Here is a 25,217-nt window from a genome sequence, read left to right as displayed (position 1 = left end):
TCTCTTATTACTTCTCTTATTTTTAACTGGGATCTTTTTCCAATAGCCTTAAAATACATATAATTAACTGTGTTACATAGAGAGTTCAGCATATAGTGTGAAGCAGAGAAATGAGAGAGAAGGAAAGAAAACAGAGAAAAAAAACAACAAAACAAAACAAAAAGGATATACACAGTAAAAAGTAACAATGGTAAACTCCCTTGACAATCAGGTCAAGGATTCATGAAGACATTGATTCTAAAAGTGACAATTTTACTTCTATAGCTTTCATTTTAGCTGCACTATTAGTTCTCCCAAATCAGGGAGAACATATGATGTTTGTCTCTTTGGGACTAGGTTATTTCACTAAGTATGAGGTTTTCCAGCTTGCTCCATTTTGTTGCACAAGACCAATTTCATCCTTTTTTTTACTGCTGTGTAGTATAATCTAAGTCTTAAAAGAAACTGTCAACCTGGAATACTGTACCCAGAAAAGCTTTCATTTAAAAATGAAGGTAAAATAAAGACCTCCCAAAACAAACAGAAATTGAAAGAGCTTGTCATCTCTTATTCCAGCCTTATAAATGATACTTAAGGATATGCTGCACACAGACACAGAGAATGGTAGTCATCATTAGGAAAGAATGTGAAGGCAGAAAATCTTGTAGTAAAAGTACAATAGAAATTCAAAGCAAACAATAGGAATATTTATGGAAAAATGGTAGGAACAAATCATTACTTATCAATAATAGCCTAGAATGCAAATGGCCTAAGTTCTCCAATTAAAAGATACAGACTGGCTGAATGGATTAAAAAACAAAACACATCTACTTGCTGCCTGCAGGAAACACCTCACCAGCACAGATAAACACAGACTAAAAATGAAAGGACTGAAAAAATATATTTCATGGTAAGAGAAAGCAAAAACAAGCAGGTGTAGCCATCCTAAAATCAGACAAAATAGACTTTAACACAAAAGCTGTTAAAAGACACAAAGAAGAACACTGTGTAATAATTAACAGATCAATTCAACTACAAGATGTGACTATAGTAAATGTATATATACGCAATGCCAGAGTACCTGACTATTCAAAACAAATGTTAATGAATCTAAAGGGATAAATAGACTCCAGTACAATAGTAACGGGGATGGGGTGGTGCTGTTGCATAAGGGTAAAGCCACCCTGCAGTGTTGGCATCCCAAATGGGCACTAGTTTGAGTACTGGCTGCTTCACTTCTGATCCAGCTCTCTGCTATGGTCTGGGAAAGCAGTGGAGGATGGCCCAAGTCCTTGGGCCCCTGCTCTAACCTGAGAGGCATAGAAGAAGCTCCTGGCTCCTGGTTTTGGATTGGCTCAGCTCTGGCAATTGTGACCATCTGGGGAGTGAACCAGCAGAAAGAAGACTTCTCTCTCTGCCTCTGTCTCTGCCTCTCTGTAACTCTGTCATTCAAATAAAAAAATAAATCTTAAAAATAGTAATTGAGGACTTCAACACCCCACTTTCATCAATGGACAGATCAACTAGACAGAAAGTCAACAAATACATAACAGACCTAGTCTACTTTAAGGAACAAATGGTTGTAACTGATATCTACAGAACATTTTATCCCACAAAGAATGCATATTCTTTGCCTCAGTGCACGGAAGTTTCTCTAGGATAGACCATACGCTAGGCTGTAAAGCAAGTCTCAGAAAATTAAAAAAAAACCTGAAATAATACCAATCATCTTTTCTGATCACAATGGAATGAAGCTGGAAATTAACAAATTAAGAATGTATAGAAAATAGGCAAACACGTGGAGACTGAACAACATGCTCCTGAATGAATAGTGGGTCATAGATGAAATCAAAAGGGAAATAGAAAAATTTCTGAGAATTAATGAAGACAATAATACAACATATCATGACTTATGAGTTACAGCAAAAACAGTGAGAGGAGGAAATTTTATAGCAATTAGTGCCTACATCAAGAAATTGGAAAGGCATCAAATAAGTGAGCTTTCAGTGAATCTCAATGACAGAAAAACAACAAGAAACCAAACCCCAAACTGAGGAAATAAATAATTAAAATTAAAGAAGAAATAAACAAATTTGGAACAAAAAAATTACAAAAGATCAATGGAATAAAGAGCTTTTTTTTTGAAATAACAAATGAAATTTTTAACATCATTGGCCCAACTAACCAAAAAAAAAAAAAAAAAAAAAAAAGGAAAAGACCCAAGTCAATAAAATCAGAAATGAGAAAGGAGATCTAATAATGGGTACCACAGAAATAAAAAGAATCATCAAGAATTTCTACAAACAGTTATATGCCAACAAACTGGAAAATCTAGAAGAAATGAATAGAGTGCTTGACACACAGTCTACCAAAACTGACTCATGAAGACATAAAACCTAAACAGAGCAAATGACCAAGGCAGAGATTGAATCAGTAATAAAGACCCTCCCAGCAAAGAAAAGTCCTGGACTGGATGGTTTCAATGTTATGCCTCTTAGTATTTTTTTTGTTTGTTTGTTCTACTCAATGCTGAATTCTATAAGACTTTTAAAGAAGACTAGTTCCAGTCCTTCTGGAACTATTCAAAATAATTGAAAATAAGGGAATCCTCTCAAACTCCTTCTATGAGTCAAACATCACTTTAATTCCAAAACCCCCAAAAAAATTAAAGCAAGAAAGAGAACTATACACCAGTATCACTGATGAACATAGATGCAGAAATACTTAGTAAAATACTAGCCTAACAAATTCAGCAACACATCAGAAAGATCATTCACCTGGACCAAAAGGAATTTATATTTATCTCTGGTAAACAGGGTTGGCTCAACATACACAAATCAATAAATGTGTTATATCACATGAACAAATTGAAGAAAAATCATATGATTATCTCAATAGATGCAGAAGGAAAGTATTTGATAAAATACAGCAACCTTTCATGATAAAAACCTTAAGCAAATTGGGTGTAGAAGGAACATTCCTCAACACAATCAAGGCAATATATGACAAACCCACAGCCAACATCATATTGAACGTGGAAAAGTTGGAAGCATTTCTAGAGATCTGGTACCAGACAGCGATGCCCGCTCTCACCACTGCTATTCAATATAGTACTGGAAGTTTTAGCCAGGGCCATTAGGCAAGAAAAAGAAATCAATGGGATACAAATTAGAAAGGAGGAAGTCAAATTACCCCTGTTTGCAGATGACATGATCCTACATACAGGGGAACCAAAAGACTCCACCAAGATACTACTGAACTCATAAGAGAGTTTGGTAAAGTTGCAGTATATAAAATCGACATAAAAAAAATCAATAGCCTTTGTATATACAGACAATGTCATGGCTGAGAAAGAACTTCTGAGATCAATCCCATTAAAAATAGCTACAAAAAATTTTAAATACCTTAGAATAAATTTAACCAAGGAGGTGAAAGATCCCTAAAATGAAAATTATAAAACATTAAGGAAAGAAACAGAAGACACACATACACACACACGAATAGAATAATCTTCCATGTTTATGGACTGGAAGTATTAATATCATTAAAATATCCGTACTTCTGAAAGCAATTTACAGACTCAACATGATCCCAGTCAAAATATCAAGGATATTCTTCTCAGATTAAAAAAAAAAAGGTTCTAAAATTCATACAGAAATACGAGACCCAGAATAGCTAAAGCAATCTGAAAGAAGCAAAACAAAGCAAGAAGTGTCACAATACCAGATTTTGAGACATACTGCAGACTAATATTGGCCCAAAAATAGACATGTAGACCAATGGAACAGAATATAAATTCTAGAAATCAATTCACACATCTACTACCAACTAATCCTTGCCCAAAGAGCTGAAATCAATCCCTGGAGAAAGGACAGTCTTTTCAACAAATGGTGCTGGGAAAATTGGATCTCTTGTGCAGAATATGAAACAAGACTCTTACCTTACCCTTATTAAAATCAACTCAGGATGGATGAAAGATCTTAATCTATGACCTGATACCATCAAATTACTAGAGGAGAAACTTGGGGAAACTCTGCAAGATATTGGTATAGACAAAGACTTCTTTGAAAAGACCACAGCAGCACAGGCAATTGAAGAAAAAAATAGACAAATGGGATTACATCAAGCTAAGAAGTTTCTGCAAAGAAAACATTCAGCAAAGAGAAGAGGTGACCCATAGAATGGGAGAAAACATTTAAAACTATGGAACTGATAAAGGATTAATATCCATAATCTATAAAGAGCTCAAGAAACTCAACAGCAAAACAAACAATCCAGTTAAGAAATGGACAAAGAATTTGAATGGTTATTTTTCAATAGATGAAGTTCAAATAGCCAACAGACATATGGAAAAATGCTCAGGATCACTAGCCATCAGGGAAATGCAAATGAAAACCACAATGAGGTTTCACCTTACTCCTATTAGAATCACTATCATCCACAAATCAAAAAATAATAAATGTTGGTGAGGATGTGGGGAAAAGGTACCCGAATCTGTTGTTGGTGGGAATGTAAACTAGTACAATCATTGTGGAAGACAGTATGGAGATACCTCAAAAATCTGACAATAGATATACCATATGACCCAATCTTTTGATTCCTTGGAATTTCCCTAAGTGAAATAAAATCAACACATAAAAGAGTTATCTGTACCCTCCATTTTATTGCAACTGAATCCACAATAGCTAAGATATGGAATCAACTCAAATGTCCATTAACTGATGACTGGATGAAGAAAATGTTGCTTATATATGCTATTGAACACTACTCAGCTGCATAAAAGAAAAAAATCTTGTCTCTCACAACAAAATGGATGCAACTGGAGACCTTTTTACTTAGTGAAATAAGATATCCCCCAAAAGAAAAATAATTGTATGTTTTTCTTGATCTGTGATAACTAATAGAATATCTAAAATGTAGTATACTGGAGTGGAACTGACATTTTGAGATTTGATTATTTTTAGAGCTCTGTCTCTACTGTTGAGGAACAGTGTTTCTGCTTACTATTTGAATTCTTTATTTAGTGGAGGATTAAGCTTATGATTATAAAAGGAACAAAGTATGTCCTTGTAAAAATTAGAAGAAATAATAAGGAAGGAATGAGGAGGGAGGTGGGAAGTATCTATGCTTCTAAATCTGTATATATGAAACTCATGAAATTCTTTCATCTGATGTAAATTAAAAAATTTACAAAAAAATGTCAGAGCTATTCCCGCATCAAAGCTTGACTTTGCTGTTTTAACTGCTCTATTGGATGACTTATTCCCCTACTTAATTTAATATACTGTGCATGGGTTTCTTTGAGGAATAAAGTTCTCTGTCCCTCAAACCACTGACTGCCAGCTTATTTGGATTTATTTTTTATTATAGCATGTATTGCTACATGGCATTAAATAATACATTTCTTTTCTTTTCTTTTTTTTTTTTTTTTTTTTGACAGGCAGAGTTAGTGAGAGAGAGAGACAGAGAGAAAGGTCTTCCTTTTTTCCGTTGGTTCATCCCCCAAATGGTTGCTACGGCTGGCGCGCTGCGCCAATCCGAAGCCAGGATCCAAGTGCTTCCTCCTGGTTTCCCATGTGGGTGCAGGGCCCAAGCACTTGGGCCATCCTCCACTGCCTTCCCGGACCACAGCAGAGAGCCGGACTGGAAGAGGAGCAACTGGCACAGAACCAGTGCCCCAACTGGGACTAGAACCTGGGGTGCCGGCACCGCAGGTGGAGGATTAACCTAGTGAGCTGTGGCGCCAGCCTATATAATACATTTCTAATTCTAGTTCTTAGTTGACATTTTCCTGCTTGAATATTAGCTCTATTGGGACAGGAGTTATTGCTTGCTATTTTATCTTTAATATGTTGTATAGCCTGACATGGAATAAGTGCCTGATAAAAAGTTTTGGGAATAATTTCACTTAATGGAAAATATGATTTTTTATATATTTTCATATTTTGCCAGCTAAAGATTTAGATTGTGATATTATAAAACATTGCTAGTTTTGGCTACCAGATAGGGCCCAGTTTGAATTGGTGTATACACTAAGGAAATTAATTACATGAATAAAAGTGTTTCAGTATTTTGAAATTAAGTGTGGTGTAAAGAATAAAAAAAAAAAAGCCCAGTAGTTTAAACTATATTGAAAACATTGAGTCGCTAATGATATTTTGTCTGCCTTAGACACTTGTATCTTATTATGGTTAAATTCAGGAGGAAGAGGAAGCTGGGCAGCAGAAGTAATAGAAAGATAGACTGCAGGCCAATTAACGGCTGCTTTACACAGTGATCTGCCATCAAGGAGACCCAACTCCAAGTCCACTGTGGAAAGCCAGGGCTTCGGCAGAAGTCAGCTCATGGAGAGCCCTGGCCGCTCTGCTAGCCAAGTGTTGGGTCACTGGAAATGAACTGCTCTGGAGTGGGACTCCCAGCTTCCAAGGTAACCACTGCTGCTGAGGGGGCGGCCAAGCAGGGTCAATAACATAGCAGGCAGAACTGCAAATTTCTTGCTGCAAATACCACCTGCCTTCACTGGGCCAGCTCTCCTCCCAGGCAAGCTAGTTAATGGATGTCAACAGGGTGCCTTCCCTAAGGAGGTTCAAACCTCCCTTGTCATGTACCCCATGTGAAGAGATAGATAAGTCTGGGCCTCATAACTGGCAGGGCCTTAAAGCCCACCATATGGAGTTTTAAATGTTTATCCACTTTACTAGTTAAACATAACATCTGGGGTTTCTGACAAACAAGTGAGATTGGGGAGTTGGTGAGAATGGAGAAGCAACAACTTTATCCATGAATCATATTGAATCTGGATGATTAAATATGGAAGCTGGGTCATCAGTAAAGGGATTCATTATACCATTATCTGTGTTAAAGTTAAGAAAAATTCTAGAGTGAAGAGTTGAAAAATGTAAAAAACTTTAACTCAAATTTTATCTATACAAAACTGCTTACTCTTTTAACTTTGAAATTATTTTCAAAATAGCTTTTGTGATTTTTGGAATCTTTTACTCAAAATCTGTTGGACAAACTTATCATGTCTCTTCATTGACTAATTCGAGGATGAAGTTAAAAAATTCATTGATTCATTCTAATCACAAGTTTAGTCCTATAAGATAATTTTTTCTATTTATTTAAAAGCATAAAGAAATGAAAACTTATGAACTTTATGAATTCATATTTATATATAATTTTATTTATTAAGTATAGCTTAGGGGTATATGTAATTTATGCTTTCAGTCCATCAAGTCTAATAGTAATATCATTTATCAAAAGTTTTAAAAAAAATCATGGACACACAATGATATTGCAAGTCAGCTTCATGAGGATCTTTTTTGATATTTAATTTATATGGGATTCTCACTAAGTGATAAAATTCATTTGTGGATTTAAAACATTAGATCATTGTGTCTAACTGATGTGTTAAGACCAATGACCCAAGAATGGGTTAATAATTCTTTCTCTTTTTCTTTTAAGATTTACTTATTTGAAAGTCAGAGTTACAGAGAAAGAGGATTGAATGGGGGTGGGAAGGGAGAAAGAGAGAGAGAAAGAGGGAGAGAGAGAGAGAGAAAGAATCTTCCATCTGCTGGTTCATTCCCCAGATGGCCATAATGGCCAGGGGTTGGGCCAGGCCAAAACCTTCTCTGGGTCTCCCACATGAGTTGCAGGGGCCAAAGTACTTGGGACCATCTTCTGCTTTCCCTGGGCACATTAACAGGGAGCTGGATCAAAAGTGGAGCAGCCCGCTCATGATCCAGCAACCACATGGGATGCTGGCATCCAAGATGATGGCTTTAGCCATTATCCCACGACAGTGGCCCTTTCCCTCTTCTTAAATAGCTGACCACAGGCCCATCAAATAGGCCTTAGGTTTGCACTTACTAAGATGTTTTTTGCTGATTAGATGTTGATGGGTTGTCCAAAGTGCAGTTATTAAACATTAGTATGATACTAAGTAAAAACAGGCCAACTGCTTTGTAATTATCCAGGTTGTGTTTGACATGAATACAAACTATGATGTCCTTAGGACTCAGGTGGGAGCTTTCAAATATAAATCTTTGAGACTTTTAAGAGGCTCTGCGCATATATGATCATAAGAACTGAATATTGAATATCAAAGTTTCAGAGAGAATGAGAATAAATGGCCCAGAGTATCACTGTAGAAATTTACATTGAAATATTGATGTAATTCAGCTGCAGAGATTCCATGGTTGTACTCAGTCACCAGGGAGCAACCATCCCAGCTTTGATGTCCACCAGAATGGTGACTTGGAGCAGAGTACTTGATTATGTAGGCCCGAGATTTCAGCTCCAGGGTCTGGAATAATACCACCACATTCTTCACTGATTTTGAAAATATATTTATTATTTTATCAATAAAAGGATTTCTGTGTTGATGTTGGGAATAGATTATCATCAGAGTATCAAGGTATGTAACAAGTATCTCCATTTTATTATAAAAATACACATTATGTAAATTTGCAAATGCATACCAAAAATCCATTTTTTAAATTCTTTTGCTGCTTCTTTAATTAGAAGAAATTCACTGAAGACTGAGTCAATTTTTTTAATTCATTTATTTGAGAGATGGCGTTAAAGACAGAAAAAAAGGAGAGACAAAGATCTTTCATCTGCTGGTTCACTTCTCAAATGGCCACAATGGCCGGAAGTGCGCTGATTCAAAGCCAGGAGCCAGGAGCTTCTTCTGCATCTCCCATGTGGGTGCAGGGGCCCAGGCACTTGGGCCAGCTTCCACTGTTTTCCCAGGCCATCAGCAGAGAGCTGGATTAGAAGTGGAGCAGCCAGGACTCCAGCAGCACTCATATGGCATGCTAACATCACAGGCAGAGGTTAACCTACTAAGCCACAGCACCGCCCCAGAGAGAATTCTTTCAAAGTCATAGCCAAGTGATACAGTGAAGGTTAAATAAGTTAGAGAGGAGACCTAAAGGTAAAGTACTTCAATCTGTATCTTCATGAGCCTGCAGGAGGCACTGAGGGAAGTTAGTTGACAGGGAAGGTTAAAGGGAGCTACTTTTCTGACATGTGAGGTCCATGTCCATTTTCCTTGATCTGAGCTAGGCTCTGGGATTTCTTTAACCAATGCAGTGAGGGAGAAGTTATGGTATGCCAGGTATCACACCCACTTATCAAGGAAACGACAGCTCCGTCTACTGTTTCTTGGAATAGTCTTTACTGGAACCTGTAAGCATCAGATAAGAGGCACAAGTATTCTAACACTGCTGGAGACCACATGTAGACTCTTTAGTTGACAGTCACATGTGGATTGGTTTGTCTTACTGTCTCCCTGCAGGGTCCCTACATGTGAGTGATGGTGTCTTGGATCCTCACAACTAGCGTCTCTGTCAGCTGAGTGCCTCCTAATGACCTCAGTCATCAAAAGTGATCCCTGCACCAATTCCTCACCCATAGGTGGGTCATAGCACAATGAATGGGCTGGTTTAAGCCAGTCAATTACAAGGATAACTTTTTAGGCAGCAACAGGTAAGCTTTGTTAATTCATATGAAGAAACAAATAACTCATAAAAGCAGAAAGTTATGCTAAAATACCTAGAAAGATATTTTTCTATTATTCTTATAAGATCATTCCATTTAATATGACGGGGTCAGATCCATTAGGGCAAAGAGTTAATATTTGAAAGAGAAGAAAATTGATTCTTTTTCTCCTCGGGTGCACATTTTATTACATTAAACCTGTTTTCCCTTGTCAAGTAGCTATAAATGCTTCACCTTTCCTATAGGAACTGGCAATATATTAACATATTCAAATATGAGGCAGACAGACAAAGAGAATATTATAGAACAATGCATATGCACTAAACTCATTTATGAGTGAAGTCTGGTATTTTCAAGCAAATAAAAAGTTACTTGACTTGCATTTAACTCTGTAAGATTTGTAAACGTTTAGGATGCTTAATTTCACAATAAGTGAAAAATTGCAATTCAGAGGTACTCTCTAGTCTTTTCTCTAGGCTCGTATTCCAACCTGGCTTGACAAGCACACTAATGGCCTCCTTGTTAGGGCTTCGAATTCAAAGGAGGCTGTGAGCTTCAAAGGTGAGCAGGGCTGTGGAAGTCCTTTGTAGGAAGAGCTGGACTGGTGAGCAAAAGGGATAGAGGGCTGAGGAGCTAATGATGTCTTTCAGCAATCATGAACCAAACCGCGTGTTTCCAGAGCAGTGTGAAAGAAACGTTTTTGTTTATAAAGGAGAACTTGTGCTTTCAAGTTAGCGTATTGCTCTGTCTGAAACATTTGCCCTTCTAAAGTTTCTACATTATTAATAAAAATATGCTGCAGTGTGACTCATGGCTTATAAAAGTGATTCAATGAGCAGGTTTAGAGATATTCTTCATCCTAACTTAACACACATCAGTGAAACTGTTTTGTTTTGTTTTCCATCTTCAGCTCTTGGCTTCTGATCTTTTGGTGATTTTTTTTAGTTCTTCAGTGTATTTACTGGAGCATGTTCAGTAAGAATTGAAGAACACAAACCATAAAGCTATTACGTTAGCTTTCCTGCTAAAAGAGTTTTAATGGAGTTAATGCTGAAGTTGACTATAAGATTCTGCAGTATTTTAATTTCACTTTCTGTACAGCCATGTTGTTCAATTATATTAATTTACCTTTAATTTTATGAATTTATAAAAAGCACTTCTAATAAATACCAAAAGATTATGCTATTGTTTTTTCAATAATTTATATCCAAATGGTATCTGAGTTATGTTACTTGGTTATATTGCCGAAAAAATTAGCATCACCAATTTTTGCTAAAAAATTTAGAATTACCAAAGGAGAAACAACAAAAGAAGTACAAACAGTGTATGAACATCCAGCCAGTGAACTTAACAACAGTTTGGCAAATAGAATTTTGGCATATTCTTTTAAAAGATTTGGGCATAAAAATTGGAATTTCAACATTTTTCAGAAATGCTAGCTTAATAGAAATTTTGATATTTTATAAGTTGGACTGTCCTTTGAAAACTAGTAACTACTTGACAAATCTAAGTTTTTATTATTACTGACACTTCAAAAATACATCTGCAACTGACGATCCTACAACTGAGAAACTCTCCTAACTTTTTATGCACTCACTTCTTTTGTCACGAAGTCGTGTAAGATTTTCTGCTTAGCAAGTGTTTTTGGCTGCAATAGGCCAGAATCTGCCTTTCCTGTAGATTCAGTGACAAAATGATGAGTAGTTTTGTCAGCTCTTTTTGAAATGCTTATTTATATTGCAATATCGACAATAACGCTATTAACTTGGGACAGAGGAGACGAAACTAACTTGATTATAACTTTTCAAAAATGTTCTTCTCATTTGTATCGTTTTAATCTCGAAAATGATGGTCAACCATATGGGGAACAAAATTAATGGAAAGCGGTTTAGAGATCGATAAGGAAAAATTCTGTCTCCAAAGAAAGGGTTTAATGAGGTACGGGGAACTACAAATGTGAGTGTTGGTTTGAAATGCGAGGTATCTGTCCTGTCCAGCTTCAGTCTAAAAATCTCAATTGATGATGTCTGAATGTTTGAATTCCCAAATTTCACAAATCTCTTAAATAATAATATTTTTTATTTTACCTTCAATAAGTTAGTATATCTCATTAAAATATTTTTAAGATTTAAATATATTACCACTATACTAACATAGGCATAACTTATCATTTTAATTTTTACGAGTCATTTATTTGAAAGGCAGAGTGACAGAGAAGGAGAGACAGAGAGATCTTCCACGTACTGGTTCAATCCCTAACAGGCTATAAGCCCAGAAATCCATCTGGGTCTCCTACGTGGGTGGCAGGGACCCATGTCGCTGGGCCATCTTCCATGGCCTTTCCAAGTGCATTAGCAAGGAGCTGGATCAGAAGTGGAAGAGCTGGGACTGGGACAATGCTGTGAAATCAGATGCCAGCACGGCACATGATAGGGTAACCTATCGTGCAACAACACTAGCCCCATTTTAATAATTTTTAAATGCATGGTTCAGTGGCATAAACTATATTCTGTTGGAGAGGTATGGGGAGGGGTGGGGGTAGAGGGAGAGGGAGAGACAAGCACTGAGACCTGGGCAACCTTTGGGAGTATCCAGCTCCAGTACTTTTTATCTTCCCAGACAGAAATGTTGTACCCCTTAAGCAATAACTTCCCATTTTCTGCTATCCTGTGTTCCTGGTATTATTCTACTTATCTTTGTTTTTTTTTTTTTTTCTTTTTTTAAAGATTTGTATTTGCTCATTTGAAAGAGTTACGGAGCAAGAGGAAGAGACGCAGAGAGAGATCTTCCATCTGCTGGTTCACTTCCCAAATGGCTACAACAGCAGGACTGGGCCAGGCTGAAGCTAGGAGCCGGAAGCTTCCTCTGGGTTTACCACAAAGGTACAGGGGCTCAAGCTTTGGGTCATCCTCCACTGCTTTGCCAGGTGCATTAGCAGGGAGCTGGATCAGAAGTGGAGTACCTGAAGCTTGAACCCAGGCACTTGCAGGTGGCAGCTTAACCTACTATGCCACAGCACATTTGGCATTTCTATTCTACTCATCTTAAGAGGAATCATATTTGTCCTTTTGGGTCTGGCTTATTTCACCTAATGTTTTCTAGGGTCATCCGTGTTGTAGCATGTTATAATTACTTTCCATTTTAAGTCTGAATAATATATATAATCACATTTTATTTATTAATCACTCATCAATGAATATGTAAGTTACTGCCTTCTGTGGCTAACACATATAATACTGGTATGAACAGGAGTGTGCAGATGTCTTTTTGAGTCATTGCTTTCAGTTCCTTTGAGTATTTACCCAGAAGTAGAATTTCTGGAGCATGTGGTAATTCTGTGTTAATTTTTTGAGGAATTTCCATCGTGTTTTCCATGGAGGTTGTGCCATTTTACGTTTCCACCAACAATGCATAAATGGTCCAGTTTATCCACAGCCTCACTAAGGCTTGTTCTTTTGTGATTTTGATTTGAATTTCTCTAATGATTAGTGATGTTGAGCATCTCTTCAAATGCATAAATTGTCTTTATTTTGTTAAAGATTTATTTATTTATATGAAAGTCAGAGTTAGAGAGAGAGAGAGAGAGAGAGAGAGAGCGAGCGAGCTTCCAGCCACTGGTTTACTCTGGATGGCTACAACAGTTGGGGCTGCACCAGGCTGAAGCCAGGAGCAGGAACCACTTTCAGTTCTCCCACGTGGGTGGCAGGGCCCTGGTACTTGGGGCCATCTTCCGCTGCTTTTCTGAGGCCATTAGCAGGGAACTGGATCAGAAGTGGAACAGCCAGGACATGAATGGGTGCAGATGGCGGTTTTACCCAGTATGCCACAATGCCAGCCCCATGGCTATTTCTTTATCATTGAAGAAATGTCTGTTCACATTCTTTGCCTGTTTTTTTTTTTTTTGCTATTATTAGTGTTGATTTATAGAAATTCTTCATAAATTCTAGGTATTAATCTCTTATATATGAGTTTCAGATATTTTTTCTTATTCCTGGGTTGCCGTATTACTCTGTTGGTACTACATTTTGCCACACAGAGTTTTTGATGTTGATGAAGTTTAGTTTATTTTTTCTTTTGTTTTTGGTGCTTTTGGTGTCATGTCTAAGAAATTGTTGCCAAATGTAGTATCCTGAAGTTGTTACCCTTTTTTCTTTCTGAGTTCTATAATTTTTACTCTTTTGTTTAGGTTTTATATGTGCTATTATGAGTTGAACTCTGACTCTTTTGCATGTGGATATATGGTTTTCCCAACACCTTGTGTTAAAGACTCTCTTCTCTTCATAGAATGGCCTTGGCACCCTTGTCAGCAATTATTTGACTATATGTATGGTAATTTAGTTCTGTGCTCTTTATTTGATTTCATTGTATTATATGTCTGCCTTTATGACACACTCTTGATTACTGTAGTTTTATAGTAAGTTATAAAATTAAACATGGGCCTATTTTTTCTTATCAATCTGTCTGACTATTCAAGATCCTTTTAGATTCCATATTAATCGGAAGATAGATTTTTTCCTATTCCTAAAAAGTATTCATTGGATTTAAAGATTTATTTATTTATTTGAAAGGCAGAGTTACACAGAGACAGAGGCAGAGGCAGAGGCAGGGAGAAAGAGAGAGAGAGAGAGAGAGAGAGAGAGAGAGAAAGAAAGATAGATAGATCGATCTTCCATCCACTGGTTCACTTCCCAGATGGCCACAATGGTTGGAGCTGGCCGATCCGAAGCCGGGAAATAGGAGCTACTTCCGGGTCTCCCACATGGGTGCAGGGGCCCAAGGACTTGGGCCATCTTCTGCTGCTTTCCTAGGCCATAGAAGACAGCTAGATTGGAAATGGAGCAGCTGGGACTTGAACCGGCACCCATATGGGATGCTGGCACTGCATACTGGGGCTTTAACCTGCTGTGCCACAGCGCTGGCCCTGACACAAACTTTAATGTCTATAATTCTTGCCATCCACAGACTGAAATAAACCTTTTTATCTCAAACATTTTGTTTCTACCTGTGCTCTAAAATAGTTTAACTCTGAGTCTAGGAAGACAGAATAGTGAGAGAATCGAGAAGACTTGGGATACTTTTGCATTGACTTTATTTCCGTATGTCCTGCAAAGCCTGGTTAACTCTAGGAGTAAGTGAATTTGTTAATATCCAATAGTTCTACAAGCCTGAGGAAAATAGGGCCCAACCTGAAAGTTATAAGTTCTGTTTATTTTATTGTGATATTGTTACACTGCTTTTTCCACTAAGCAGTGAGTTTGCAGGAAATCAATGAAAGAGACTCCTAAAATTTTTCTCATGTGGAAACCCGGAGGAGAGGTAAAAGATAGAGGAAAGAAGGAATGGTAGACTTAGTGACCAGAATCACAGGAGCCCGATGCTTAACCTTGGAGGCATACAAGGCTCTTAAGTGTTTGTGGGAAAATACACTTAAAAGATAAGTTAGTTTTGGGGCAAGTCTTTAATAATGTGCGTTTTGAAGATCTCATACATTCCTTCTGCCAGTCTCCTGCTTTGTCCCACTTTCCAAACATTTAATCATGAATTTTTTTGATTCTTTCATAATCACAGTATTAAAATTATATGGCATCTTATTAAGTGTTTAACTTCCTTCTTTGCTTATTTTCGATATAAAGCAGGTACACTTTCCAAATACTCTATCCTCTGTCCTGAGAGAAGAGTATATTCTGAGCTTCTTATTATTTGGAATCAGATTCGCCTGTTCTTTTGGTGCTAGTTCATGTCATTTGTATTTTTTGTGCATCAACCCTATCTTCTTACTTGGGATGTAAGGTCCTGAGGGACGTGAGTTACAGCCGTCAAGGACCCCAGCTTCCTTTTGCACTTTGTCCTTAGTAAATGTTACTGTTTGACTGACTCCAGGAATAATGGAATTTAATTAACCTGAAATGGAAAAATAGCCTCCACATTAGTGGGATGTGGTGTTTAAATGGTTTTGACCTCTGGAGAAAGGACAAATTAGAGATTGTTTGTCTTCTTCTTGACTATTGAAATCCTAATGTAGTTAACACACATTAAACTCAGTAAGCCTAGAAAGTTTCACTCCTTACTGAGCTTTTAGTTTCTCTGAACTAAAATTGTGGCACATGTGAATCCTTTTTTAATGGATATGCTTTATTATCAAACAAACTGTTTAAAACAATCAACACAATTCACAAAGAGGTTTCTTGTACCCAGGAAATGTTTGCTATCTAAAATGTGTACTTCTTTTTTTTTTTTTTTTTTTTTTTTTGACAGGCAGAGTGGACAGTGAGAGAGAGAGACAGAGAGAAAGGTCTTCCTTTGCCTTTGGTTCACCCTCCAATGGCCGCCGTGGCTGGCGCGCTGCGGCCGGCGCACCGCGCTGATCCGATGGCAGGAGCCAGGAGCCAGGTGCTTCTCCTGATCTCCCATGGGGTGCAGGGCCCAAGCACCTGGGCCATCCTCCACTGCACTCCCTGGCCACAGCAGAGGGCTGGCCTGGAAGAGGGGCAACCGGGACAGAATCCGGCTCCCCGACCGGGACTAGAACCCGGTGTGCCGGCGCCGCTAGGCGGAGGATTAGCCTAGTGAGCCGCGGCACCGGCCACTTCTTTTTTTTTTTTAAGATTTTTATTTATTTTTTTGACAGGTAGAGTTACAGTCAGTGGGAGAGACAGACAGAGAGAAAAGTCTTCCTTCCGTTGGTTCACCCCCCAAATGGCTGCAACGGCTGGTACTGCACTGATCCAAAGCCGGGAGCCAGGTGCTTCTTCCTGGTCTCCCATGCAGGTGCAGGGGCCCAAGCACTTGGGCCATCCTCCACTGCCCTCCCAGGCCACAGCAGAGAGCTAGACTGAAAAAAGAAGCAACCGGGACTAGAACCTGGTGCCCATGTGGGATGCCAGTGCTGTAGGCGGAGGATTAACCTAGTGCACCACTGCACCAACCCCCAAAACGTGTTCTTCTAAAGACAAATGAAACTTTGTTAGCATACTGGAGCTAGATGATAATTCTTTCCTATTGCATGGCATATAAATACTACATAATGACAAAAAATAGCCATGCTAAAGACCAAAAAAACAATAAAATCTTCTAAAATAAATCCTGAATTCCAGAAAAGTCATTGAGAGTGAAGTACCAGCCCATACCTCATTAATAGGATGAAGGATAAAAAATCATGTGATTTTTCAATAAATTAAAAAGCATTTGGCACAATCTAACACTATTTCATGATATAAAATAGTCATTAAGTGAGACTAATAGCAAGTTTATTTTATAGGATAAAAGGTGGCTATTACAAACTACAGCTAACATAAGAGCTCATATGCATATTCATATTGATCACTTTCAGCTAAATTGGCTACAAAGCAAGGATGTCTACTTTTATTTCTTTTATTCAGTATTATACTGGAGAGCTTAGCCAGTGAGATGCAGAAACTTAAGAAATGAAAGGCATTTTGCTCAGAAAGGAAGAAGTGGTAGGATGCTGCTTGAGACCCCCACGTTCCATAATGGAATACCTAGGTTTCAATCTCATCTCAGACTTTTTGTTTGGGGGCAGAAATTGGCAAGCTAATTTTAAGAGTATATGTGAAAGTTAAAAAGATCTAGAAGGGACAAATTGATCTTGAAAAAGAAAAGGGTTGGAAAAATTAAGGTATTTAATTATAGTACTTAATTCTATCAAATTTTAATAATAAAGACAATGTGAAGACTTTGAGGATGGACAGCTACATCAACAGAATAGAGCAACAAAATAGAGCATCTAGAAACTGACTCCTACTGATGACCAATTATTATGACAAAGTCACCAAAAAAGTTCATAAGAGATCTGGTAATAAGAATATTTTGTATAACTAGAGCTGAAATAGCTAGAAAATTGTATTTAAAAGATTCCTCTTATATAAAATTATTTCAGACTGATTTTATACCAAGTTTAAAATGTAAAAGTCAAGTGTTCTAAGGGGGGAATATATAGAATGTTAAATCTTTGGAATGCAATAAAATAGAAACACTTGTATGAAAAAAGAAATAATAGAGAACCATGGAGAAAAAGAACTGGTAATTTGCATTTCATCAAAATTTAAAATTTTTAGCTTTAAAAGTCAGGATTAAGAAAATGGATATACCTGCTAAAAATTAGGAGAAAATATTTGTAAGGTATATATCTGATCAAGAAATCATGTCGAGAATGTACAAAGAACCTTTGTAGACAAAAAAAATAGGAACTAATTAAAAATCATCAAAAAACTCAGTTTACAAAAGCAGCTATGCAAACAGCCAATGAACACATTTAAAAGATTATCAGCATCACTCATCATCATTGAAATGTGAATATAAGCCATGAGAGAGTTTTACTGTCCAACCAGAAATGGCTAAAATTAAAAAGCCTGGGGTAGGCATATGGCCTAGTGGTTGGGGTGCTAGTTCAGTGGCTTTTGTTTCACAACACAGTACCTGGGTTGGACTCCTGGCTCTGGTGCCTGACTCCAGCTTCCTGCTAACACAGACCCCGGAGGCAGCAACGATGGCTCAAGGAATTGGCCTCTTTTTGTGCCCCCTTGGAGTTGATTTGTTTGTTTATGTATTCCCAAAGAAACCATTTATTTAATAAGTACAAATTTCGTAAGTACTACTTTAGGAATGTAATGATTCTTTCCACCATACTCACCCTACCATCCCCACTCCCACACCACCACTTCTTCCCCCTCTCCCATTCCCAGTCCCATTCTCCATTACGAAAAAACAAAAAACAAAAAAAGTGTTCCTTGACAGTCAAGACCAGGGCTATTCAAGTCATTGCTTCTCAAAGTGTCGATTTCATGTCTATAGATTTCCTTGTTAAGTGCTCTATTATCACAGATCAGGGAAGGCATGTGATACTTGTCCTTTTGGGATTATCTATTTTGTTCCAAATGACTGGATTTCATTCTTTTTTGATTTTTACCATTGTGTAGTATTCCCTAGAGTACACATCCCATAATTTCTTTACCCAGTCTTTAGTTGATGAGCATTTAGGTTGATTCCCTGTCTTAGCCATTGTGAATTGAGCTCCAATAAAAATGGGATTGTAGATAACTTTTTTACTTGCTGATTTCATTTCCCTTGGGTAAATTCCCAGGAGTGGGATGGCTGGGTCATATGGTAGGTCTATATTCAGATTTCTGAGGTATCTCCAAACTGACTTCCATAGTGGTCTTACCAGTTTACATTCCCACCAAAAGTATATCAGGGTACATCTTTCCCCACATCATCACTAGGATTTGTTGTGTGTTGATTTCTGTATGAGATCCATGCTAACTGGGATGAGGTGAAACCTCATTGTGGTTTTGATTTGCATTTCCCTGATGGCTAATGATCCTGAACATTTTTTCTTGTTTCTGTTGGCCATTTGGATTTCCTCTTTTGAAAAATGTCTGTTTAAGTCACTTGCCCATTTTTAACTGGGATGTTTGTTTTGTTGTTGTGGAGTTTCTTGATCTCTATATATTCTGTTAATTAATCTTTTATCAGTTGAATAGTTTGCAAATAATTTCTCTCATTCTGTCAGTTGCCTTTTCACATTCCTGGTGTTTCTTTTGCAGTACAGAGCTTCTCAGTTTGATGCAATCCCATTTACTGATTTTGGCTTTGACTGCCTGTGCCTCTGGTGTCTTTTCCAAGAACTCTTTGCCTATGCCAAATGTCTTGCAGAGTCTCCCCAATGTTCCCTAATAATTTGATAGTATCAGGTCATAGATTTCATTCTTTAATCCTTTTTGAATGGATTCTTGTGTAAGGTTTAAGGTAGGGGTCCTGCTTCATACTTTTGTGTGTGGAAATCCAGTTTTCCCAGCACCATTTATTGAAGAGACTGTCCTTGCTCAAGGGATTGGTTTTAGTTCCTTTGTCAAATATAAGTTGGTTGTAGATTCTTGGATTGATTTCTGGCATTTCTATACTGTTTCATTGCTCTATACATCTGTTTTTGTACCAGCAGCAGGCTGTTTTGCTTATAAATACCTTGTAGTGTGTCTTGAATTCTGTTATTGTGGAAGCTCTGGGTTTGTTTTTATTGTATAAGATAGCTTTAGCTATTCAGGGTCTCCTGTGCCTCCAAATGAATTTCAGCATCATTTTTCCCAGTTCTGAGAAGAATGTCTTTTGGTATCTTAGTTGGTATTGCATTGATTCCATAAATTGCTTTTGGAAGTATGGACATTTTGATAATATTGATTCTTCTAATCCATGAACTTTTTCTATATTTTGTATCTTTTAATTCTTTCTTTAATGTTTTGTAATTCTCATCATAGATATCTTTGACATCCTTGGTAAAATTTATTCCAAGTATTTGATTTTTTGTAGCTATTAGTAGTTCTTAGTAGTTCTTTCTCAGCCATGACTTCTGTATACAAAGGCTTTTTACTTTTTGTGTATTGATTTTATACCCTGCTACTTTACCAAACTCTTCTATGAGTTCCTCTAGTCTCTTGGTTATGGGGAGTAACTGAGACTAGACTAAGTTACTGGAATTAAGACTTATTCTATGCATCTGCTCTCCCACAATATGGCGCTGAGAGAGAGAGACCAAACAACCTCTATGCAGCTGCCTCATCAGTTTGATAAGCTGCAGGAGCTGATCCTGCTCCTGATTGGAGGAGAGCAGCGTGCTCGGCGTGTGGGTAGCAGAGTTGGGATTGATGGAAGAGGACTATAAAGGAGGAAAGAGACAACATGCAGCAGGAACATCTGAAGGAACATCCGGATAACATCTGAGCAGCCCCCGAGAGAGCCGGCTGGCGGTGTGCCGTTCCTCCGCGGAAGCGGGGAAAGCGGTGGGGGGGTGCTGCCCCTCCACGGAGGTGGAGGGGCCAGCAGCTAACCCGGGACAGCGTCGTTCCTCCGCGAGTGAGGGACCAGCAGCAAACCCAGGAAGGGCTGAGCAGACAAAAGAACAGCTCAGGGTTTAGTGTCGTTCCTCCGCGAATGGGGGAGCGACACTTGGTGTAGTCCTTTGGATGCCCTATATTTACAATCATGTCATCTGCAAATAGGGATAGTTTTACTTCCTCATTCCTAATTTGAATCCCTTTGATTTCTTTTTCTTGTCTAATGGCTGTTGCTAAAACTTCCACGACTACATTGAATAGCAATGGTGAGAGTGGGCATTCTTTTCTGGTTCTGGATATCAGTGGGAATGCTTCCAACTTTTCTCCATTTAATAGGGCACTGGCCATGGGTTTGTCATAAATTGGCTTGACTGTGTTGAGGAATGTTCCTTCTATACCCAATTTGCTTAGAGTTTTTTATCATGAAACGGTGCTGCATTTTATCAAATGCTTTTTCTGCATCTATTGAGATCATCATATGGTTTTTGTTCTTCAGGTTGTTAATGTGATGTACCACATTGATTTATTTGTGAATGTTGAATCATCCTTGCATACCAGGGATAAATCCCACTTGATTTGGGTGGCTGATCTTTCTGATGTATTGTTGCATTCTATTGGCCAGAATTTTGTTGAGGATTTTTGCATCTATGTTCATCAGGGTAATTGGTCTGTAGTTCTCATTCTCTGTTGTATTTTTTCCAAGTTTAGGAATTAAGGTGGTGCTGGCTTCATAGAAGGAGTTTGGGAGTATCCCCTCCCTTTCCATTGTTTTGAGTAACTTGAGAAGAAGTGGAGTTAGTTCTTCTTTAAATGTCGGTAGAATTCAGCAGTAAGCCATCCAGTCCTGAGCTTTTCTTTGTTGGGAAGGTGTTTATCACTGATTCATTTTCCATCTTGGTAATGGGTCTGTCTAGGTTTTCTATGTCTTCATGGTTCAATTTAGATAGGTTGTATGTAAGTGTCCAGGAATCTATCCATTTCTTCTAGGTTTCCCAGTTTGATGGCATACAGCTCCTTGTATTAAGTTCTGATGATTCTTTTTATTTCTGTGGTGTCTGCTGTTAAATTTCCTTGTTCATCTCTAATTTTATTGACTTGGGTCTTCTCTCTCCTTTTTTTTTTGTTAATTGGGCCAATGGTGTGTCAATTTATTTTGCTCAAAAATCCAGATCTTTGTTTTGCTGATCTTTTGTATTGTTTTTTTTTGTTTCAATTTTGTTGTTCTTCTCTATTTTTAATAACTTATTTTCTCTGACCAGTTTTGGGTTTGGTTTGCTACTGTTTTTCTAAATCCTTCAGATGCATTGATAGCTCATTTATTGGTACATTTCCAATTTCTTGATGAATGCACCAATTGTTATAATCTTTCCTCTTAACACTGCTTTTGCTGTATCCTATAAGTTTTGATATGTTATCAGGTTATCTTAATTTTTTTTAAAAAATATGATATCTTTTTTGATTTCTTCTGTGACCCATTGTTCATTCAGGAGCATGTTGTTCAGTCTCCATGTGTTTGAATATATTCTTAAGATTCCTGAGTGGCTGATTTCCAGCTTCATTGTTTTTTGGTCTGAGAAGATACATGGTATAATTTCAATTTTTTTTGAATTTGTTGAGACTTGTTTTATGTCCTAGCAAGTGGTCAATCCTACAGAAGGTTCCATGCACTGGTGAGATGACTGTGTATTCTGCAACTGTAGGATGAAAAGTTCTGTAGACATCTCTTAGGTTCATTTTGTCTATAGTGTCGATTAATTCTGCTGTCTCCTTGCTGATTTTCTGTCGGTTGATCTGTCCATTGCTGAAAGTGGGGTATTGAAATCTACTAATACTATTGTATTTGAGTCTATGTCTGCCTTTTAGATCCTTTAACATTTCTTTTAAATAATCAAGTGCCCTGTAATTAGTTGCATATACTTTTATAATAGTTATATCTTCCTGTTTAATTTATCCCTAATCATTACATAATTTCCTTCTTTGTCTTTTAATAGTTTTTGTGTTAAAGTCTATTTTGTCTGATAATAGGATGGCTACAACGGCTCTTTTTTGGTTTCTGGTAGCATGGAATATCTTTTTCCATACTTTCATTTTCAGTCTGCATGCATCTTTGTTGGTGAGATTTGTTTTTAGGAGGCAGCAAATAGATGGGTTTTGTTTTTTAATCCATTCATCCAGTCTGTGTCTTTTGACTGGAGAGTTGAAGCCATTTATATTCAAGGTAACTATTGATAAATAATGATTTTGCCCTTACAATTTTCCAAAAATATTCCTATTTTTTACTTGGAATTCCTTTGTCCTTTTGGAGATTTTCTTCCTTTGCCTTCTTCTGTAATGATGACCATGTTTCTGTGTTTATGTGTGCAGCACATCCTTAAGCATCTTCTCCAGGGTTGGATGGGTGGTGACAAATTCTTTTAGTGTCTGTTTGTCATGGAAGGTCTTTATTTCACCTTTGTTCTTATATGAGAGCTTTACTGGATATACTATTCTGTATTGACAGTGTTTTTCTCTTATGACTTGGACTATATCTCACCATTTTCTCCTAGCCTGTAGGGTTTCTTATGAGAAATTTGCTGTGAGTCTAATTGGAGATTCTCTGTAATTGATCTAGTGTTTTTCACATGCACATTTTAAAATCTTTTCTTTATGTTTTACTGTGGAGAGTTTGATTACAATGCGTCATGGTGAAGATCCTTTTTGGTCATGTTTATTAGGAGTTCTATGTGCTTCCTGTAGTTGAATATCCTTTTCTTTCTCCAAATAGTGTTTCACTAAAAAGACCTTCTAATCCTTTCTCTCTTTCCACACCTTCAGGAACTTCTAGAACCCACATGTTGGGTCATTTGATAGTATCCTGTAGATTACCAACAATGTTTTTAGTTTTCTAATTTCTTCTTCTTGTGTTTGTTCTGCCTGTATATTTTCCTGTGCTTTGTCTTCTAAGTCAAATCTTCTTCTGCTTCACTGATTCTGTTGTTAAGGCTTTCCCCTGTATTTTTTATTTGTTCTATTGAGTTCTTCATTTCTAAGATATCGTTTTGATTTCTCTTTAAGATCTCAATTTCTTGGGTGAAATTTTCTTTCATGTCATGTGTGGATTTTATTAGTTCATGCATTTGCTTCTGATTAATTCTAAGTAATCCTATGACCAAGTTTTTGAATTCCATTTCTGGGATTTCTTCAATCTCATCATCTTCACAATCTAGTATTGACGTATTGTGTTCTTTTAAAGGTGTCATGTTTTCTACCTTATTCTTGTTTTTTGAATAGGTGTTATTCATCATATGTGGAGATACTCATTGTTGGTTGTTTCGTCTTCTTCTTCTCCTTCTCCTTCTCCTCCTCCTCCTCCTTATCCTCCTCCTCCTCCTTCTCCTCCTCCTTCTTTCTTCTTCTTCCTTCTTTCTTCTTTCTTCTTCCTTCTTCTTACCATGCTGTGGTGGCTTTTATCTTTGGATCATGTCTGAGTGAATTAGTGGAGTGTCTGCTTTCAGGCGAATACCTAGAGATATGTGTGGGGTGGCCGGGGAGCTCTGTTCAGTGCTCCAATGTAAAGGGCATGGCTGAGGCTGCACACCCAGGTGTGGTGTGGTAAATCTCCTTTTTTTATTTTGAATTAGAGGTGATATTTCTTCTTGTCTGTTTTCTCAGCTGAGCTACTCTCTTAGAAGGAGACCAGTGCCTGGGTATTAGCCCCACTGAGTATATTATTTGTCCGCTCTGCCTCAAGGACAACGGGAAGGATCTGTCCAGTTCTCAGTGTAAGCTCAGATTTCCCAGCAATGTCCCTCACCCCGTAACCAAGCAGTCCTGATTGTGTGGAGCCTCCCACAGTTACTGCCCAAAGTCCCAGCCACACCCTGAGTCCTCTCACAAAGCCTCAGTGTTTTCACAGCCCTGCTTTTTCTCCTCCAGTTTGGCAGGTACACTATGCCCCACAGAGCTCCAAGCTGTATTCCCACTAGGCTTTTCCTGCAGCTTTTTCATTGTGGCTTGGGCTGCTGCAATCTGGTCTCACCTCACTCTCCAATGCCAGTGTGGAGGCTCTCAGCTGCTGGGTTCTAAAGTTGTGTGCACCCTCACCCTCCACATAGGTCCACTGTATTGCTCCAATTTGGGTAGAGTTTCCTATGCTGTTTTCTGCCTAACTCTTACCTGAGACTATATTCTTTCCACTTTAAAAAAAAAAAAAAACAAAACTCTGGCCTGACTCTTGCGTGGGAAACCTGGGTTGTATTCCAGGCTCTTGCTTCAGCTCCTGGCCCTAGTCTGGGCAGTTGCAATCATTTGGGAATTTAATCATTGGATGAAAGCTGACATGCACGTGCTTCTCTCTCTCTCCCTCTTTTCCCCACTTCCTCCGTGCCTGAAAATGGTTAAATAAGATTTTTTTTAAAAAAGACTGATAAGACAAAATTTTGGCAAGACTGTGAAATAATTGTAATTCTCATGTTCTGCAGTTGATAGTGTAAAATGGTACACTTGTTTTTGAAATATTATTTGAGAATTTCTTATAAAATTAAACTTTGCTCTAAAAAACCCGAAATTCTACATGTAGGCTTTATATAAGGGAAATCAAAACATAAGTTCACAAATAATTGACTAGGGATCTTCATGATAGCTGTGTTCATAATAACCAAAACATGAATGGGACACAAATTTCATATACATGAGCAAGCAAATTATGACATATTTGTTTATGGATGATGATACTCATTCAGTAACAAAAAACAAGGGGCTACTAATAAACATGAAATATGGATCAATCTACCCAAAATTATTTTTGTGAAAAACCAGTCATAAAAGTTTACTGAGTTGTATGGTTCTGTTTAGAACAGATTGTAGCACAACAACACTACCCTGATATGAATGACCACACAGTAG

General features: G+C 37.7%; 1 long non-coding RNA gene across 1 annotated transcript in view; it reads left to right on the top strand.

Moving 5' to 3' along the window:
• LOC127492270 (uncharacterized) overlaps window positions 1-25,217 on the top strand; it is a 74,204-nt gene that overhangs the window by 19,559 nt on the left and 29,428 nt on the right. The window contains exons 4-6 of the long non-coding RNA XR_007921412.2: window positions 6,181-6,406; window positions 9,284-9,402; window positions 12,213-12,368. This is a non-coding gene — a long non-coding RNA (uncharacterized lncRNA). The remainder of the gene's footprint in view (window positions 1-6,180; window positions 6,407-9,283; window positions 9,403-12,212; window positions 12,369-25,217) is intronic.

The sequence above is a fragment of the Oryctolagus cuniculus genome, chromosome 10 (assembly GCF_964237555.1).
Source record: "Oryctolagus cuniculus chromosome 10, mOryCun1.1, whole genome shotgun sequence".
Classification (NCBI taxonomy): Eukaryota; Metazoa; Chordata; class Mammalia; order Lagomorpha; family Leporidae; genus Oryctolagus; species Oryctolagus cuniculus.
This window is presented reverse-complemented; position numbering and strand designations above follow the sequence as displayed.